Source organism: Panthera pardus, unplaced genomic scaffold (genome assembly GCF_024362965.1).
Source record: "Panthera pardus isolate Hobbes unplaced genomic scaffold, ASM2436296v1 HiC_scaffold_17, whole genome shotgun sequence".
NCBI lineage: Eukaryota > Metazoa > Chordata > Mammalia > Carnivora > Felidae > Panthera > Panthera pardus.
In genome coordinates this window covers 16699877-16718748 of record NW_026526732.1, presented here as the reverse complement: position 1 = coordinate 16718748, position 18872 = coordinate 16699877, and the positions used below count along the sequence as shown (strand labels likewise).

At 44.3% G+C, this 18872-nt stretch overlaps 1 pseudogene; it reads right to left on the bottom strand.

Annotated features, from left to right (window-relative positions):
• Positions 1 to 1360: 1360 nt before the first annotated feature.
• On the bottom strand, positions 1361 to 1509 carry LOC128777932 (U2 spliceosomal RNA; annotated as a pseudogene).
• Between the last annotated feature and the right edge of the window lie 17363 nt (positions 1510 to 18872).

The following is an 18872-nucleotide window of genomic DNA, read 5'->3' as shown; positions in this document are numbered from 1 at the left end:
GAGGAGCAGAGAGAGGGGGAGACACAGAATCTGAAGCAGGCTCCAGGCTCTGAGCCATCAACGCAGAGCCCAATGCCGGGCTCAAACTCACGAACCGTGAAATCATGACCTGAGCCAAAGTCGGACGCTCAACCGACTGAGCCACCCAGGCACCCCTAGAAAAATGTATGTTGAAACAAAAAGTTTTACTCGTTTTTTCAAAAGCAGTTTTTAGTTTCTTGTTTTCTAATGATCCCTTTCTACATTAATGAAGAAATTTCTTTTTTTTTTCCAATATATGAAATTTATTGTCAAATTGGTTTCCATACAACACCCAGTGCTCATCCCAAAAGGTGCCCTCCTCAATACCCATCACCCACCCTCCCTTCCCTCCTACCCCCCATCAACCCTCAGTTTGTTCTCAGTTTTTAACAGTCTCTTATGCTTTGGCTCTCTCCCACTCTAACCTCTTTTTTTTTTTTTTTTCTTCCCCTCCCCCATGGGTTTCTGTTAAGTTTCTCAGGATCCACATAAGAGTGAAACCATATGGTATCTGTCTTTCTCTGTATGGCTTATTTCATTTAGCATCACACTTTCCAGTTCCATCCACGTTGCTACAAAAGGCCATATTTCATTCTTTCTCATTGCCACGTAGTATTCCATTGTGTATATAAACCACAATTTCTTTATCCATTCATCAGTGGATGGACATTTCAGCTCTTTCCATAATTTGGCTATTGTTGAGAGTGCTGCTATAAACATTGGGGTACAAGTGCCCCTATGCATCAGTACTCCTGTATCCCTTGGGTAAATTCCTAGCAGTGCTATTGCTGGGTCATAAGGTAGGTCTATTTTTAATTTTCTGAGGAACCTCCACACTGCTTTCCAGAGCGGCTGCACCAATTTGCATTCCCACCAACAGTGCAAGAGGGTTCCCGTTTCTCCACATCCTCTCCAGCATCTATAGTCTCCTGATTTGTTCATTTTGGCCACTCTGACTGGCATGAGGTGATATCTGAGAGTGGTTTTGATTTGTATTTCCCTGATAAGAAGCGACGAACATCTTTTCATGTGCCTGTTGGCCATCCGGATGTCTTCTTTACAGAAGTGTCTATTCATGTTTTCTGCCTATTTCTTCACTGGGTTATTTGTTTTTCGGGTGTGGAGTTTGGTGAGCAATGAAGAAATTTCTATTATTTTCAGGAAAATTGAGATGTAAAGAAATTATGAATATTGCTATGCCTAATGTAAAGGCAAAGACAAGTGACATCATACTTTATGCATGCTTCAAATGCTATAGTTTTATTGAGAGGTTTTTCTACTAATGATATAAATAGTAATAAAATATGTATTCCTTTTTTTTGAATGGGGAAAGTATTGGTTGAATTATTTTTAATCCAGAAGTAATACATCGCTTGAAAAGATGTCCTTTATTCTAAAATGTCTTAATTTAGGGACATCAGATAAAGAGCTATGTTAGGTTATTCAAAAGTATTACACTTGATCTTAGCCAAAAGGCTGAGAAGCGATATGTTATTCAAAAGTCTTAAAGAGAACTTGCTAACCCCTGGTTGCTAGTCAAAGTTATGTATTTGGGTAATCTGTGGCTCTGCCTTTGGGTTTGCTGAAACTTGCATTTTGATGAATATTTAATGAATACACCCTTTGGAAAGACTCTTGTTTTTGGATACAGCCTTTGGAAAAAGCCAGCTTGTGCTGCCTTGTACTCTATACATTTACTAAATCCATTGAAACAGACTAATATTATTTTCCTCTTTGGTATTTAAATTGATTGTTTTAACTTGCATTTTGGTTTTCACCTACATGATTACTGTCAATTATCATACAAATACAGTAGTTCCTAAACTTTGTTGCTCATCAGAATTACCTGTGGAGTTTATTTTAAAATACAAAAAAAAAAAAAAGGTTTTTTTTAAAATACACTGGACCTCATGCCTGATTTCCTAAATTAGGATCTCCACAAGTGAGACGTGGCAACTTATTTTTTTCAGTTAGCAAACTCTCCGGTTGATTCTTTGAGATTAATTCCAACATACAGTACATTCAAACCTGCTGGATTCACTGCCTGCCCATGCACCTCTGTCTTCGACTTCAGCATCCAAATCGGTAGGGAAGAGAAGGTGCAGAAGAGTATTTGCTAGAAGAAATCTTGGAGATCATCTGGTCCACACTCTCTCATTTTGCCGATTTCCTCATTTTCCTCAGGCTTGTACTCCGTGAGAGAAATGCAGTGATTTGCTTTCTTGGGAGTTTTAACGATTCTATTAGTATTAAGAAAACACAGTTGGAATTTTAAAAGTTAGTAAAAACAAATACAGCAACACAGATTGTTACATATCTCCTTTCTGGGGGAGGGGCGCCATTTATCTTTTGGACAGCAAAGCTGTCTGAAGGCTTCTCATCTTGCAAGTGATTCCATGATGGTTTTCTTGAGGAGACTTTTCTAGTGATGAATATAAGTAGGAATGAACATACTTAATTTTTAGATTGGGTAAAAAATAGGTTAGAATATTTTTAATCCAGAAGGCAATATGATACGTGACTGTGTGTAAGAGGCTTAGGAAAAAACACAAACTTTTTCTGCATTACAAGTAGCAAGATTTCTGGGTTAGGTTCTTAAAGCCTGAGAGAGAGGAAGCAATTGGTAGGAACTTAAAGGAGAAGTCCACAGGATCCCTGTGAATGTCAGCAAGGAGGAGCCCTAAATGGAAGGAATACCCATGAGAAACTCTCTCTGGCCGAGGTGGTTTGGGAAATCCAGGACTGTAGTGTCTAATGCTCAATTTTATGTCATGTGAACTGTGCTCTAATTCTCCCTCCATTGTCCCAAACTTCACTAAATTTTGTTGTACACATACTAGTCTTATGTTGATGGTGCTTTGGGGAACGAAGAAGAAGGAGAGCGTAGGGTGAAGTGACGTTGCCTGAAGATGAAGGATTCAGTGGAAAAAGTAGAGGAGAAAGAGAGACAGAGAGAGAGAGAGAGAGAGAGAACACCAAGAGGAATGCAACCCCTCTGAGACTACCAGGAGACATGGAACACTGGGATTCATAATGATTGTAGGATGGGCTTGAGCTATTTTTCTTGGATGTTAAAGGAAAGGGTGACCCTTGCACACAGAAGACTTGGGAACTGGTAGCTCAAGCAGACACGTAGATTGCATCATAAGTTTTCTATCAAATGCAAGAGTTTATATCCTACCACACATATTCCTGCCATATAGAAACCTTGGGCCTGATGGACATTCCTCCCGGAGTCTGAGGCTGCCCTCCATCTCATATATATCCAGCTGTTCTTTAGACACTGTTTCAGGGCTCCCCAAAGAATAAAGCCACAAGTACTCCATCACAGGGAAGACAGGTTTACAATAGCTGGGGCCAAATGCTTAATTTAACCCCCAGGAAAGGGCTAGAGTTGTCAAGGGAGAACCGAGGGACCTCCCTACCTCCAGCTTTTCCCAGCTTTTGTATTCTGTGATTCTTAGGAAGAGAGGGGCCAAACCCTGGTTTTGTGCAGTGATGAATAAAATGGCCTGGCTGGGTGTCAGCTGGCCTGCCAAACCTGGCAGCTGGCGAGGAAGGAACAGAGAACTTCCAAGGAATTGGCTCAATTTGCATGTGTAATGTGTTCATATATGCTGTCTGCATATAGATTGTATAATATCCATGACATGCAGAGAATGGCTTTGAGTTCCTGGGAAAGAAAGAAGCTCAGAAATAGACACTTCTAGGGTAGCACAAATAAGGATAGAGATTCTGGTCTCACACATGGAGTGATCTCAGCTGCCAGAGGACATTTTGAGAGCCAGGGAGGCACACACGAGGACAAAGGAAGTTATTCCCACAGTCAGGGCCCCAACCTGAAGCTCAGAGAGGGAGGGCGTTGCCCGGCAACAGCAGAGTCTTCTTGTCTTTCCAGTCACCCCTGTCGAGAGCGTGATAAGATGTCTCCTTTTTTTCTTTCTTCCCTGGACTTGCATTGTTCACTTTATTTCATCTGATTTCATCAGAAATTGTTGGGAATCCAATGTGATTTGCTTGAGACTTCATAGGAATGCTGGTGGGATCATTCCTCATGGGGTAACTGAGCCTTGAGGAGCTAAATCCCACGTCACTGAAGCTTTCAGTTACACTTACAGGTTTGCCAATTCCTACCGTGGGCAAAATGTGATGACAAAAGCTCACAGGTAGGAGAAGGGAGGTAACATGGTCCTGAAAGCCTGGAGAAACAGCAGATAATTGATCTACTAATTTATATGATTATTCTTACTGAACGCAGGCCATCCTGACATTTTAGAGAATCAGGCATTGGCATCCAGCCCTAGATTCACCCCTGACTCTTCACAGTCACTTTGCCCCTGTATCCTTGTACTCTCAGCCTCTAGAGGAGGTGAATTCCCACCTGCCCCTGGTGTGCTGCTGTTTTGAGATTTGGTGCAAGAGTGAAAGAAAATTCACTGTGTTAGAAAAGCTCTTGAAGGGGCATCTGGGTGGCTCAGTCAGTTAAGTGTCCAACTCCTGACTTTGGCTCCAGGCTCACAAACTGTGAGATCCAGCCCTGAGTTGGACTCTGCACTGACAGCACGGAGCCTGCTTGGGATTCTCTCTCTCTGACTCTCTCTGTGTGTGTCTCTCTCAAAAGAAATAAATAAACATTAAAAAAAAAAAAAAAAAGAAGCTCTTGAGGACCAGACTATCGCCTAAAAAAAGATCTCTACCTTTATAGGCACCCACGTTATTTTTCACATATTAGGTCCTCAAAAGATATTCATTTTGTTGAGTAGAAAAAAAGAACTTATAGGAGCACCTGGGTGGCTCAGTTGGGTGAGCATCCGACTCTTGATTTCAGCTCAGGTCATGATCCCAGGGTCATGGGATCGGGCCCTGCATTGGGCTCCAGCCCTACACTGGGCTCCCAACTGAACATGGACACTGCTTGAGATTCTCTCTCTCTCTCTCTCTCTCTCTCTCTGTACCTTCTCTCTCTGCCTTCTCTCCTACTTGTGCTCACATACTCTGTCTCTAAAATAAAATAAAATTAAAATAAAAAAGAGAAGCACCTATATTTCTGTAGCACTGCTTGGTATCTGCCTTTCCAATTATACGGTGCCAATTTGCTGGGATACTAAAGGCAAGGTCGACCCCTCAGAAGAAAGCTTTGGAATATAATAGTTGGCTTGGGATATATTATTTGGATTACGTTATAAAACAACTTCTATGAAATGGAAGAGTTGAGATTACAGCATGTGCATTTGTGTAGGTCAAGGGGCCTGGATATGCACGCACCCATTCTATGCACCCATTCTTACCAGGTGGAATACTGGAGCACTGAAGGGTCAAATGAGATCCAATACCCCCGGTTGCCTCAAGGGTTATGGAAAAGAGAGCTCATTGTGCTTTCCTAAGACTATTTTGTGGGGAAGAGATGTTCTTCATTTCCTTGAAGCTTTCATATTTGGGACTGGGGGGAACGGCAGAACTTTCCTGGGGGAGGAGCAATGCTGCTGACTGCTGGGCATTTGCAGCCTAGATGGAAGCAAATAAAGGGCAGGAGGACCTGGAGGAAGCATCTGACTTGGAATTGAGTGAGCAAGTAGGCTTGGATGGGAGAAACCCTACACCGTTGGTGGGAGGCATTTGCATTAAGCCTTCTAGTTTGTATTCCTAGTAGTGTGACCCAGCAACTTTTAAAAAATGTCTCTTTTTTTCTTGTTTTCAATTAGAATTTTTTTCTCTCGCAAGGTCCAAACCATTTATCCTCTACCTGTACCTCTGGTTTCTGAGTCTTATGAGATCTGCCCTAAATGAGCCTAGAGTAGAAGCAAAGATGCCATTTTCCTCCGTTCAGAGTGGACCAGACTCATTCTAGGACCCACACATGCCAGCATGCCCAGGCAGGGTCAGAGGTTAGCCCGGGCCAGTTGAGCCAGATCTGCATCTTTTATCATTCTGATGAGAACAGAGGATTTCTCTGGTTTGTTGTTGTTCCTGTTTTTCTTTTAAGATGGTGGTGGTTGTCAGTTTTGCATGTTTGGAAATGGCTTTTCTAAGATTTTTTTCTGGTCATTCTATGTCTTGAGCTACGAGAAGACTTATGTAACGGTGACTTATGTAAAGCACACTTCTCTGGTATTTTCTCCAAAAGACTGACAGCACCAAGTCTAAATTTATGAAAGCTAAAGCTTACAAAGAATTAACTCATCTCTTTATAAAAAAACTAAAAATTGATCCTTTAAAATTACCACAGAACATTCTGGTGCTTTCCCAGAGAAAAAGAAAGTAACTATGAGGAAGGCCACTGTTTCGTTCCGTAATCAACTATGAGAATGGTCGTATCATTTCTAAATGTGTCGGGGGTGTAGCAGGTGCACGATCAAGCAGGGAAGTGAGACAATACACATTTAGAGGTGAGACTCTGGGAAGACGGCTGAATCTCAAATAAAGACTAAAATCGTAATATTATTATTTCTGTAATGTGTTCTATTTTATTTTTTCCAGGTTTACTGAGGAATAATTGACAAATAAAATTGGACTGTATTTAAAGGGTATAACATGATGATTTGATACACGTCTGCATTGTGAAACGATCCCCCCCATTGAATTCATTAACACATCCATCACCCAACATATTCATTTACCTGTTTGTTTTTTTTTTTAATTTAATTTTTTTGATAAGAACACTTATGTTCTACTTTCTTAGGAGATTTCAATTATACAATGCAGCATGATTAATTATAGTCACCATGTTAAACCTTTGGTCCTCCGATTTTACTCATCTTATTAATGCAAGTTTGTACCTTTTACCAAGTTTTTCTTACTTCCCCCATCCTCTGGTCCCTTGCAACCACTTTTCTAGGAGTTCCACTTTTTTCATCTTTTTTTAAAACCTGATTCCACATGTAAGCGATGCCGTGCAGTATTTGTCTTTGGCTAATTTTACTTAGCATAATGTATTCTAGGTTGATTCGTGTTGTGGCAACTTGCAGGATTTCCTTCTTTTTAAAGACTGAATAACATCACATTGTGTGTGTGTGTGTGTGTGTGTGTGTGTGTATCACATTTTCTTTATCCACTCATCTGTCAATTAAATTGTTTTGATACCTTGGCTTGGGAAAAACCCTGTGATGCACATGGTGGTACCAATACCTCTTTGAGACAATGATTTAATTTCCTTCGGATATTTACCCCAAAGTGGGATTGCTGAATCATACGGTAGATCTATTTTTAATTTCTTGAGGAACTTCCATACTGTTTCTTGCAGTGGCTGTACCAGTTTGCATTCCCATCAATAGTATAAAAGCATCCCCTTTTCTCCACATCCCCACCATTTGTTACGTATCTTTTGACAATAAACACGCTAACAGGTATAAGGTGATATCTGATTGTGATTTTTGATTTGCACTTCCTCGATGGCTAGTGATTTTTGTGTATCTTTTCCTGTACCTGTTGGCCTTTTGTTTATATTCCTTGGAAAAATGTCTGTCAAGATCCTTTGCCAATTTTCCAATTGGGCTATTTGGTTTTTTGCTATTAAGTTGTATGAGTTTGTTGTATGTTTTGGATATTAACCCCTTATCAGATATGTGGTTTACAAATATTTTTTCTCATTTCATAGCTTGACATTTTTTTTTTTTTTTTTCAACGTATTTTTATTTATTTTTGGGACAGAGAGAGACAGAGCATGAACAGGGGAGGGGCAGAGAGAGAGGGAGACACAGAATCAGAAACAGGCTCCAGGCTCCGAGCCATCAGCCCAGAGCCTGACGCGGGGCTCGAACTCACGGACCGCGAGATCGTGACCTGGCTGAAGTCGGACGCTTAACCGACTGCGCCACCCAGGCGCCCCAACTTGACATTTAATTTTGTTGATGGTTTTCATTGCTGTGCAGACTTTTTAATTTGATATAGTCCCACTTGCTTATTTTTGCTTTTTTTTTTGCTCTTTGTTTTTGGTGTCAGATTCAAGAAACCATTGCCAAGACCAATGTCAGCTAGGTTACCCCTCGTTTTGTTCTAGTTTTCTTCTAGTAATTTTATTGTTTCAAACTTTAAATTCAACTTTTAGTCCACTTTGAGTTGACTCTTTATATGGTGTGAGTCCATTTTCATTCTTTTGCATGTGGATATCTAGTTTTCGCAATACTATTTATTGAGGAGACTATCTTTTCCCTACTATTTATTCTTGGTTCCTTTGTTAAAAATTAATTGACCATGTATGCATGGGTTTCTTTCTGGACTCTGTTGCATTGATTTTTGTGTTTGTTTTTATGCCAAGGCCATACCTGTGTTAATTACTATAGCTTTGTAATATAGTTTGAAATCAGGAGGTTTGATGCCTCTATCTCTGTTCTTCTTTTTCAATTGCCTTGACTATTTGGAGTCTTTTGAGGTTCCTTATGAATTTCAGGGTTATTTTTTTCTACTTTGTGGAAAATGCCACTGGGATTTTGAAAGGTATGTATTGAATCTTTAGATCATTTTGGTTAGTATGGACATTTTAATAATATTAAAGCCTTAGCTGTTAGAATACATGGAATCCTGTTTCCAAAAGTGCAAAATTTAGATCTAGGGCTGCGTTTCCTAAACTGTGACCGAAACACCCAGGAGTGGCTTAAAACTCCGGGCACCACAAGGTGTTTTAAAATTTTGAGGGAAACCAGTGATATCTGTCAGACACCGAGAGAATGACTAGGTCAACGAGGTTCACGTGTTCAGCGTTAGATTATGCTTTATTTCTATTGAAGACAGCATATTTTTGCAAGGCGAGTCTTGTGTGAAAACTAGTGTGAAACAGGGAATGACAGTGGTGGTCTCTGCCCTGATTCCAAGATTTCAGAAGTTGTGCTGTGTCCAATAGGCACACATATCCAGTGATAAGCTTGCGGGGTTATTTAAGAATAAAACAAATATATTATTTTTTCTTTCCATGTGTGTATTATTTTCCCAAAGACTACTAAAATATTAAGACTTAGGTATTTATTAAGGTTTTTGTACCTAACAATAAATGAAACTTTTAGGTATTTCTTTTAGCCAAGAGATGCTGTGAAAAAGTTACTAAGACACTAAAGGTTTCACAAACCAAGAAAGTTTTGGAAACTGGACTAGGGTGCCCCTAAAGATGTAGCCATCCTGATGAACACCGCCTGAAACAGCAAGGGACTCTTCCTATATGATTTTTCCAACCCTGATCTCTTCTGATCCGGCTAAAGCAGAAAGATCTTCAAGTTCAAAGTCGGAAGGGTTAGGTTTAATTTTGTTGCTCCTTTCTAGCTGGGTGACCTTGTGAAAATCACTCATCTTTTTTAAAATTTGTTGCCTCATGCATGAATGAGGATATAATGTCTACTTTACAGGACTGCTCATGAAAATCAAATATGTGTAAAATTACATTGTGAAGAGATGTTACTGTTCTTGTGACTGATAATATTACCAGCTTGGAAGGGTTCCGGTGTTTCCCCTCACTTTTTGCTCTGTGCCTATTTTTTCTTGAAGAATTTTTCTTCTCGGTCACAGGTTAGAATATCTACATCCATCTAAGTCCCATCAGGGAAAGATGGCACCCTCAACAGGCTAACCGGGCCAAGTTTAAAGAAGGGATTATCTGCCTGGGTCCCTGCAGGGTTATGGGAACCCACAGGGAAGGAGGAAGGGGTAGCAGCATGGCAAGCTTTTACCCCGGGGCTGGCTTCATAGAGGTGTGGCCAGTGCAATCTCTCAGGGGCCTGTGGTCAGAAGTTCCCCACATTAGGTTTAATACTCTGCTCTCACATTCTTGAAAAAAAATTTTTTTAAGTTTATTTATCTATTTGGAAAGGGGGGGGACAAAGAGAGAGAGGGAGAGAGAGGGAATCAATCCCAAGCAAGACGAGGCTCAAACTCACAAACCGTGAGATCGTGACCTGAGCCGAAACCAAGAGTCAGGCTCTCAACCAACTGAGCCACCCAGGCTGCCCACATTCTTGAAATTTTTAATAATTTCTATTTAAAGTAAAAAATGGTGTATATTCAAAAGTCCACTATTTGCTTTTTAGTACATTCACTTTTTTATGTAACCATCATCACCAACCGTCTCCAGCTTTCCAAACTGAAACTCTTAAACCCTAACTTCTCACTTGCCTCTTAGACCCTAACTTCTCACTTGACCTTCCTTCCGCCCTTGGTAACCACCATTCTACTTCCTGTCTCTGAATTTGACTACTCTAGGTACCTCACGTGGGTGGAATCATGCAATTGTTTGTCCTTGTGTGTTTGGTTTATTTCACTCAACATAATGTCTTCAAGGCTCATCCAGGTTGAACCATGTCTCAGAATATCATTCCTTTTTAAGACTAATAATATTCCATTGTACATATATACTACATGTTTTGAATCCATTCACCCATTGATGGATTAATTTTTAAACAATGGGCTCTGCATGTTCATTTTGACTAGGCCTCATAATGACATAGCTCTTCTATTTGAATCTCCTCTGGGGCTTGAGGGACACAAAGAGGAAGTGGTGTCATTGGAACCTGGTGAGAGCCTCAACCATGGGAGGGGCTATTGAACAGGGTCTGTGGTCTAGGATTCCACTTTGGTCAAAGCTGTGGCTTCTATGGAGGAGGGGGGATAAATGCCCCATTGCTTTCTTCTCTTCCCTCTGAACCCTGCCAGGACCTCCCACTGGGGAACCACACCAGGTCTGTAGATTTTCTAGATTCAGTCTTCCTAGCTCAGAAGTGAAAAGTAGGTAGTAGATTTAGAGAATAAATGGAGACTGACTGCACATTCGGAATGTGAAGAATAAAATGCTCTGCCTTTCAGTGGAGCCTGCATGGTGCCTCATGAGTGCAATCTTCCTTGCCTCTCCCACTGTAAACATCCCCCCCCACCCCATGCAAGTTCTAGTTTTCCCATCAAGCTTACGTAACTTCTCCTAAGTGCTTGTATAACCTATCTGATCTGATCCCGAAGATTTTATTAATCATAAATGAAGCATTAATTTACTATAATAAACAACGAGTCATATTTATTCATGTTGTAGTGTAAGTAGATTTATTCATTAAGGACATACTTGAGGACCATCCGAGATGTGACAATGAGAAACACAATGTCTGCTGGGGTAGCTTGTCTGTCGCTGAGTGGTGCTGGCTTGTTGATGCCTCTCTGCGTTGGTTCCTACCCAAATGGGTGCAGGCATAGTCATGTGACTTGTTTGACCAATGGGACAATAGCAAATACGACACAAGAAGAAGGTGAAAAAGTATGTGGACATTAGGTCCTGCCTTGTCTTGCTGCTGGCAACTTCTCCCACCATGTGAACAAGGCTGGGTCCGTCTGGAGGATGGGTGGTCCCAACGACCCCAACCATCCCAGCTGAGGGCCCAGAAAAGGAGAGGCCATTAGAGACAATCCAGCGCAGCCAAGTCAGCCTAGACTAGAAAACCTGCCTCATCGAACTTCAGGACTAGTTTCCAGATGTGATGAGGACGGAGATGTGTGTGCCACCAATGTCACAGAGCACAGCGACTGCTCTATGAGTGCAGGAGCCAGGCACACGCATGCAGTGCAGGGCCAGGGAGGTGGCCCTCAGGCAACAGGCAGGGACAGGCAGGGGTGGTCTGTGGGAGCTGGGACTTGAGCGTGTGGCCTCTGGCAAAGTAGACCAGCAGGTGGAGTGGCCGTGGGGGAGCCTGGGTGTGAGGCCACGCTGGGCGGGGCACGGACCGCGGGGATCATCGTCACACTGCTGAGGGTGGAAGGTACGTACGTGCATGGCCAGGGGTCTCCTGAAACCAGACTCTCTCAGCCTCCGGGCTTCCCACGGCCAGCAAATATAGACAGGAACATGCAAACGTGTGTATAGGAAACTGTGTTTGTCAACCGATTGCTTTCTGAAATGTTTGCTTCTGCTTTTTAAGTTTTTATGACTTTCCCATTTCTCACCTTTTGTTGACTCACACTTTTGGTGTGAGGGCAGATCTATTTGTTTCTTTCAATTATTTATTTATTTTGAGAGAGAGAGGGAGAGGGAGAGAACCCCAAGCAGGCTCTGCACCGACGGTGCAGAGCCTGATACGGGGCTCAAACCCACGAACCGTGAGATCATGACCTGAGCCAAAACCAAGAGTACAGTACTCAACTGACTGAGCCACCCAGGTGCCCCAGGACAGATCTATTTATAGACAACACCTTTGCGACTAACTACGTCATTTGTATTGACAGCCCCACTGTCCTCCTGGGCCCTGCCAGGGATTTAAAAGGGGTTGACATTAGAGTTCACTTTATGTTGCCAGTTTATTAAGCCTCTCCCCCAACCCCTCACTCTCTGTTTTTTGGAGCTCTTCAGAAGCAATGGAAAACACGGGCTGCAGGGGAATGTCTCTTTCTCCAGCTTCTCTTGATCCCAGTGACAAGAAAGAGGCCACACAGCACTCCCTGTGCTTCTTGGAGCAGAGCCCTGGGCCCAGTGGCCACTGGGGACGGGATAACAGTGATGGAACAGGACCTTCAGCTGTCATACCCAGAATGTCAAGCAGCATGCCCGGAGGAACAGTCTTCACTCACACCAAATATCATTTCTGCTGGTCTTTCTCGACCCCTTCTGTCATCATTCAACACAATTCACACTTTATTGTTGTGTGAAAGAAAACAATTATTTTTTCTCACAGAGATTCTGAAGACAGTAATATCTGAGAGTTCCCCTGACACGCTGTGAGAAGCCACATTCCGATAGGACTGTGCTTTTCTTTGTTAAATCCCAATTTTGTTTGTCAGTTAAATCCAAATTTCCTGCGCACTGGGCAGCAGACAGGGAGTCTGAGGAGAAATTTCTGCGATCCTTGGAGGGATGGGGAAGGGCTAGATCATGGCTGCCTGAGACCAAATTTTCATATCAACCGCAAATGCCTGGGCCAGAAATTTCTAACAGATGACAACAGAGCTCTAGCACTTTTGGAGCGAAACTGCATTTGTCAGGGGCTCTGCTAGGTTGTCGGACAACTGCTAGAGAATGGAGCCTCACGGAATGAAAGTAGTGACAGAGTGTTCACTCTACCCTTCCCACCATACCTTGCCGTCTCCCACAGTGCTCTCTGAGTGTCTGGCCTTCTCCCTCAAAGAAATCCTTCACACTCTGTTGAGGGAGTCAGTCTCCTCAGGAATATCGTTAGGCGCCACGCAAGAGCCACACTCTAGACTTTGGACTCCAAGTCTCTTAAAACTTTGGCTCGTGTATCCGTTAGTCTGTCACCATCTAACAAATCATCCAAAAACGCTGTGGCTCAACACAACATCTATCTCACAAAATTTCCGTGGGTCAGGAATCTAAGAGCGATCAGCTGGGTGGTTCTGGCTCAGGGTCAAGATGTTGCAGTCAAGATGTTGGCCGCGGCTGGCAAGATCTGACTTCCGGGTGGCTGCCTCCTGTTAGTGAGAGGCAGCACGCACGGGGCTTGGATACTGAGGGAAAGCCTTCTAAGCTGACGCGTCCTTTTGTAGCTGTCGTCAAGGGCCAGCCTAGGGCTCGGCATGGTAGATCTGAGCAAAGAGGAGAGTCGGCTGGTGAGTTGGCCCGAGGAGTGCGCAGGGGACGATACAGTCCCCAGAGCAAAGACGAGATGACTTCGGTTGAGACAGTTCTGAAGAGCAGAGCTGCTGCCTTCCTGGGTCCAGAGAGCTCTCGTTTATGAGGATGAACACCCGCCCGGGCAAGAGGTTTGGCAATTTGACAGAGAGGATGTCAAGTGAGATGAAAGGCCTTTAGCAACCGAAAGCTTGAGAGTGACCTACTTCTCTACCACTCACAGCTGATTATGGGACAGAGCGAGGAAGAACGGTACGTGAGGCCTGCCAGAAAGAGGGTTGAGGGAAAACTACTTATGGGCAAAAGATACGGATTAAGTGGTCGCTTTTCTTTTTCTAAGAACCCCGGCATCGTTTTCATGTACCGGACATGTAGCTGTGTGCTCCGGGGGAACATTCCAGGCAAGAACCAGTATGAAATGGTAGAGTTATTCCTGTATGGAGATTGAGGAGGATCCTCTTCCAACAACACCAGCTGATAAGAAACCAAGGTGCTAGGAGGTAAACTGATATCCCCAAGGCCTCTGAGTTATGAGAGGCAAGTCTGCGACTGGACATCCTACTAGGCAACCCGTAGGCTGGTGCTCTTTGTGGTATACACCGGAGAGATTCAGGCAAGGTTCTATATGACGACGAGCTGCCTTGTCCCAACATACCCCACGAACATGCAGAGCTCACCCGTTCAGAGCTGTTACCCAGCCAGAAGCTTCCTTCCATCCGCAGACCTGAGGGCAAGGAGTAGGCAATGGATTGTTTGGGCTACTAGTGGATTTCCCCTGCACATGCCCTGTGACCCCCCCAAGCCTTACTCCTATCGTGACACGGGATACAGCAGAGGCCTGCTAACACTGAACCCCCCTTCTGGAGGAATAAATGATTTGTGCAGAAAGGCTTTGGCTCAGGGCACCCAGCGGGCTTGGTGCAGCCGTCCTGGATTCTTGGAAACTAGGCTTCCCGTGACGTCTAGGGTCAGAGAGCCTGCGCACATTCTTCTGTTCCCTGTGGGCAATCTCAGCTCACCCGAACAGAGTGAACCCTTAGCTGCCAGTAGAACCCATATTTTCACTTCGCCAGGTCTCAGAAGCCTTCACATGGGCGAGGCGTGGACTCCAGGCTGTTCGCTGGTGAGGCCGAGTTGACGGCCATTGCCAACCCATTAGCGTCAGCTTTTCAGAATCTCAGGGAGACGTGTTCATGTCAAATCAGCCCTGACAGTAAATCCTACGAATTAGTGACTTGCTTGTTTGAAGGCTGAGCTGGGGGAACAGAGGCCATACAGAACCAAGCACTTACAAAATGAATCATTCACAAGCAGCCGTGGGCTTTCTGTGTTGCTCCTGTGTCAGGGCTCCGGATAGTTCCACAAGGAGGCCAAGAAGACAGTACACGCAAGCTCCAGGCTCCATGGGCCCTTCGGGTGTATCTGCAGGGTGCTAATGGCCTTAGATATTCGTATTTGCCCTTCGATCCTGGCCACGATTCCCCTCTCATCGTCCAGCTAACAGCCCATACAAGACAGTTATTGAGATCATAGTTAAATGGGTGGTCCCGATTTAACCTTCCACCCCCACCCCACCCCCATCTCTACAGGAGGAGAACTATGTGCATCTGTTGCCACCTTGGGCCAACAATCCATCTCAGCTGATGCGCTGGGGGCCGCTCCTGGGCAGCGGGAGACCCGCTGGCATACGCCAGGGGCTCCGGCAGCTCTGGGGACAAAGATCAAAGCCAGCTGCAACAGGTTTATTGCAAGCAAGCGAGACCCCAGGGAAAGTCAGCAGGAATCAAGCAGTTAGGAAGTGTTGCAGACGGCAATTACTGGGTGACAGTTCTCTCTGATTCGACAGGCAGGGCTGTGCTAAATTTAGCATGTTGCTTTATTGGTGTTGGGCAATCACGTCCCAAGGAGGCAAGATGCTAAGCACAGTCTCCAGCAGCAAAGCCTTGGCTTCGGTGGTGGAAAACAATAGAGGGTGTGAAGCCTATTTGGCCCAGAGAACGAGCAGAGCTGGGGGCTGTTAGGAAGCAGGTCTCCAAGCTGGGACTGAAGGTGGCAGGTCAGCTGGAGCCCCGCGGGGGCCAGCTTTCCCCTTCACTGCACCCCCCGTGTGATCTATTTCAACAACATGGCACATGAGGGGCTGGGCTATTTCTGAAAGGTTCCTATCACAATGGATTTTGGCTTAAAGAGTTAAAAATAGATTTCTCTTTCCAAAATTAGACAAAGCAGACTGAGTAAATAAATGTCAAAGAGCCCCCGAACAGGACACCCTATGGAAAGGGTCAGCAAACTACAGTCCACAGGCTGGCAGCCTGTTTTTATAAATAAAGCTGTATTGGAATCTAGCTGCACACATTCGTTGACGAATTATCTGTGGCTGCTTTGAGGCTGCAAGGAGGACCGGAACGGTTGTAATGGAGACAAAATGGCCTGCAAAGCCTGAAACATTTCCTATCTGGCCTCTTAAAGGGAGTTTTCCGATCCCTGCCCTAGAATAAGGGTCCGTGGGCCAGGTCTTTTCGATAGTTCCAAGGTCAAGTGGTACTTGTGCCGTCACCGCTGGAACGGCTACAGAGACCGACCTCCAGGGCCACGTCGAACGGCCGCTCAGAGTCAGATCCAGCCTGCACATATGCCTTCTCAGGACAGCACAGTCGCGTTTTACAAAAATCATCGACATTTTCAACCCAGGAGATTTCACTAAAGAGCGTCTGTTTTGGGGCGCCTGGGTGGCTCAGTTGGGTGAGCATCCGACTTCAGCTCAGGTCATGATCTCACATTCATGGGTTCCAGCCCCGCATCCGGCTCTGTGCTGACAGCTCGGAGCCTGGAGCCTGCTTCGGATTCTGTCTCCCTCTCTCTCTGTTCCTCCCCTGCTTATGCTCTCTCTCAAAAAAAAATTAAAAAAAAAAAGAATGTCTGTCTTTTTTTTTTTTTTTTTTTTTTTTTTTACTACTCTTGGAAAGTTGGGCAGTCTGGCCACCCCTGGATCCACATGCCTGCGTGGCAACCATGGGCAAAGGCCTGGCCACGGCAGACTTCTTTAGATGGGGTGTCTCCTGTTCTCCGTAGCCCCAGACCCCACTATTTCCTACTGTCTCCTTGACACTAATACAGTGTCAGCCACAATTTATCCTGACTTTTGCCTTATGGGTTCACACCCCTGGGGGCTTGATTATATATTACCTGCCGGTTAGCATGAGTTTACAACCCGAGAACTAAAATCAAGATTCTTTGCTCTGGGTGTGAATTCTCTCGGGTTACTTTAAAATACTGGTTGTGTCACGTTGATCGGAAGTTCTGTTTGACTATTACTTGCATTTAGCAAATTGCCTGGAAAAAAATAATAAAAGTAATACTTCATAGTAAAAAGATGGGGGACAATGGCTCTAAAACAGCTAAGGAAACAAAATGCGTTGTCTCATGGAATTAGACTCGTCTTTCCTTAACAACCATTAGCAACTAGTAAACTGTCAACCCCACAAGGACGAGGGGTCAGCCTGCCTCTGGCATTTTTTTCTTTTTTCTCAACAAGGTAAGTCCATCTATCTGATTTGCTAACATTTCCTCCCAGGGATTACTCAGTGCTGGATCCAGTGCTGGGTCCCCGTACTGCTGACGTAGAATCACCTGGAGTCTTGTTAAAGATGCACATTCCTAAGGTGCCTGGGTGGCTCAGTAGGTCAAGCGTCCTTGATTTCGGCTCAGGTCGTGATCTCGCAGTTGTGAGATCGAGCCTTGCATCAGGCTCTGGGATGAGTGGGGAACCTGCTTGGGATTCTCTCTCTCCCTCTCTCTCTGCCCTTCCCCTCTGCTCACGCTCTTTCTCTCTTTCCAAATAAATAATAAACATTAAAAAAAGGAAGATGCACCTTCCTAGATCCTCACCAGACGAACAGAATCAGAATCTGCTGTGATCATCATTAATGCACACAGAGGATTGTATCTAGGCTACCATTTTTGACGACTTCATTTGCCTTCCGAACTCCAAGGATGAAGGTGCATTTTACTTGTAACCAGAAGATCGAAGCCTTTCCCTGTCATCACTGGGGTGTGCTCATTTTGTATTCGGAGAAGGGAACAAATTATTGATTTTTAAAATGGCTTTAAAACTCGTAATTGTAACTCCCTTCCATCGGCTCGTTTGTACGGTTTAGCACAGAAGGGGGTTTAATTCCTTATTCAGAACCTGCTGAGGGTTTGAGGTGCGCCACTCCCAATTCTGGGGCTAACTGAAGAGATGTTAAAGTGATGTAGTCAGTTTCCACCAAAAGGCACTTGGGCACGTTTAAAATTTTTCTCATCACAGGAGCCAGCGCCCGAAGAAATGGAATCAGAAACATAGGTCTTTAGGTGGTGACATTGGCCCCAAGTAGGCAGGGGGCTGGTGGAAAAAACAAGCCAGCTCCATTCTCCAAGTTTGCCTATATGCCTAGCAGGACCCTTAGCATCCTTTTTTAAATGCAAAGTGGCATGGACCAGTGGAAAATATAACTCTCCCTCTAAAGGCTTGGCGATTTCTATATGAAATCTGTGAATAAAGTCACAGTTTTGGTTTCTTTTCAGGAAAGTATAGATCACTGGGGACTCACTCTGAGGGCATCGTCCAGGGTATCTACCAGTCCAGAATTGACCAATCTGTCTTTAGGCACATAAAGGGAGTTCAGAGAAAGCCTCTTCCTGCATTTGCTGTTTTTGAAGTGCCTACAGTTTAAAATAATCAATATGCTTGGGGTGCCTGGGTGGCTCAGTCGGTGAAGCGTCCGGCTTCGGCTCAGGTCATGATCTCACGGTCCGTGAGTTCGAGCCCCGCGTCGGGCTCTGTGCTGACAGCTCGGAGCCTGGAGCCTGTTTCAGATTCTGTGTCTCCCTCTCTCTCTGCCCCTCCCCCGTTCATGCTCTGTCTCTCTCTGTCTCAAAAATAAATAAACGTTAAAAAAAATTAAAATAGTCAATATGCCAAAGTGACATACTTGGGGTGGCATATTCAGCTACCTTCCACTTATTTTCCTAAATCCTAACTTGGACTTTTTTTTTCAATCTTTTTTTAAAAAATTGAGTCCCTCCATTGTTTTTCCTTGTCATTTTCACCCTATCCCCTGTCACGTGGAAAATATTATTCCTAGGATTTCTTTCCTCTTCCTCCTCCTCTTTGTAAGACTATATTCAAGGGGGAGCACTGGCAATCGATCATTTGTTCTATTAACTCCCTCCCTCCCCCCTTCCCCCCCAGCTGCTGCCCCTCCCACTTCCCATCCAAGAATTTGAGAGGATCCCCCTCCACCCCACCCCTTCCTTCACCCTTCCT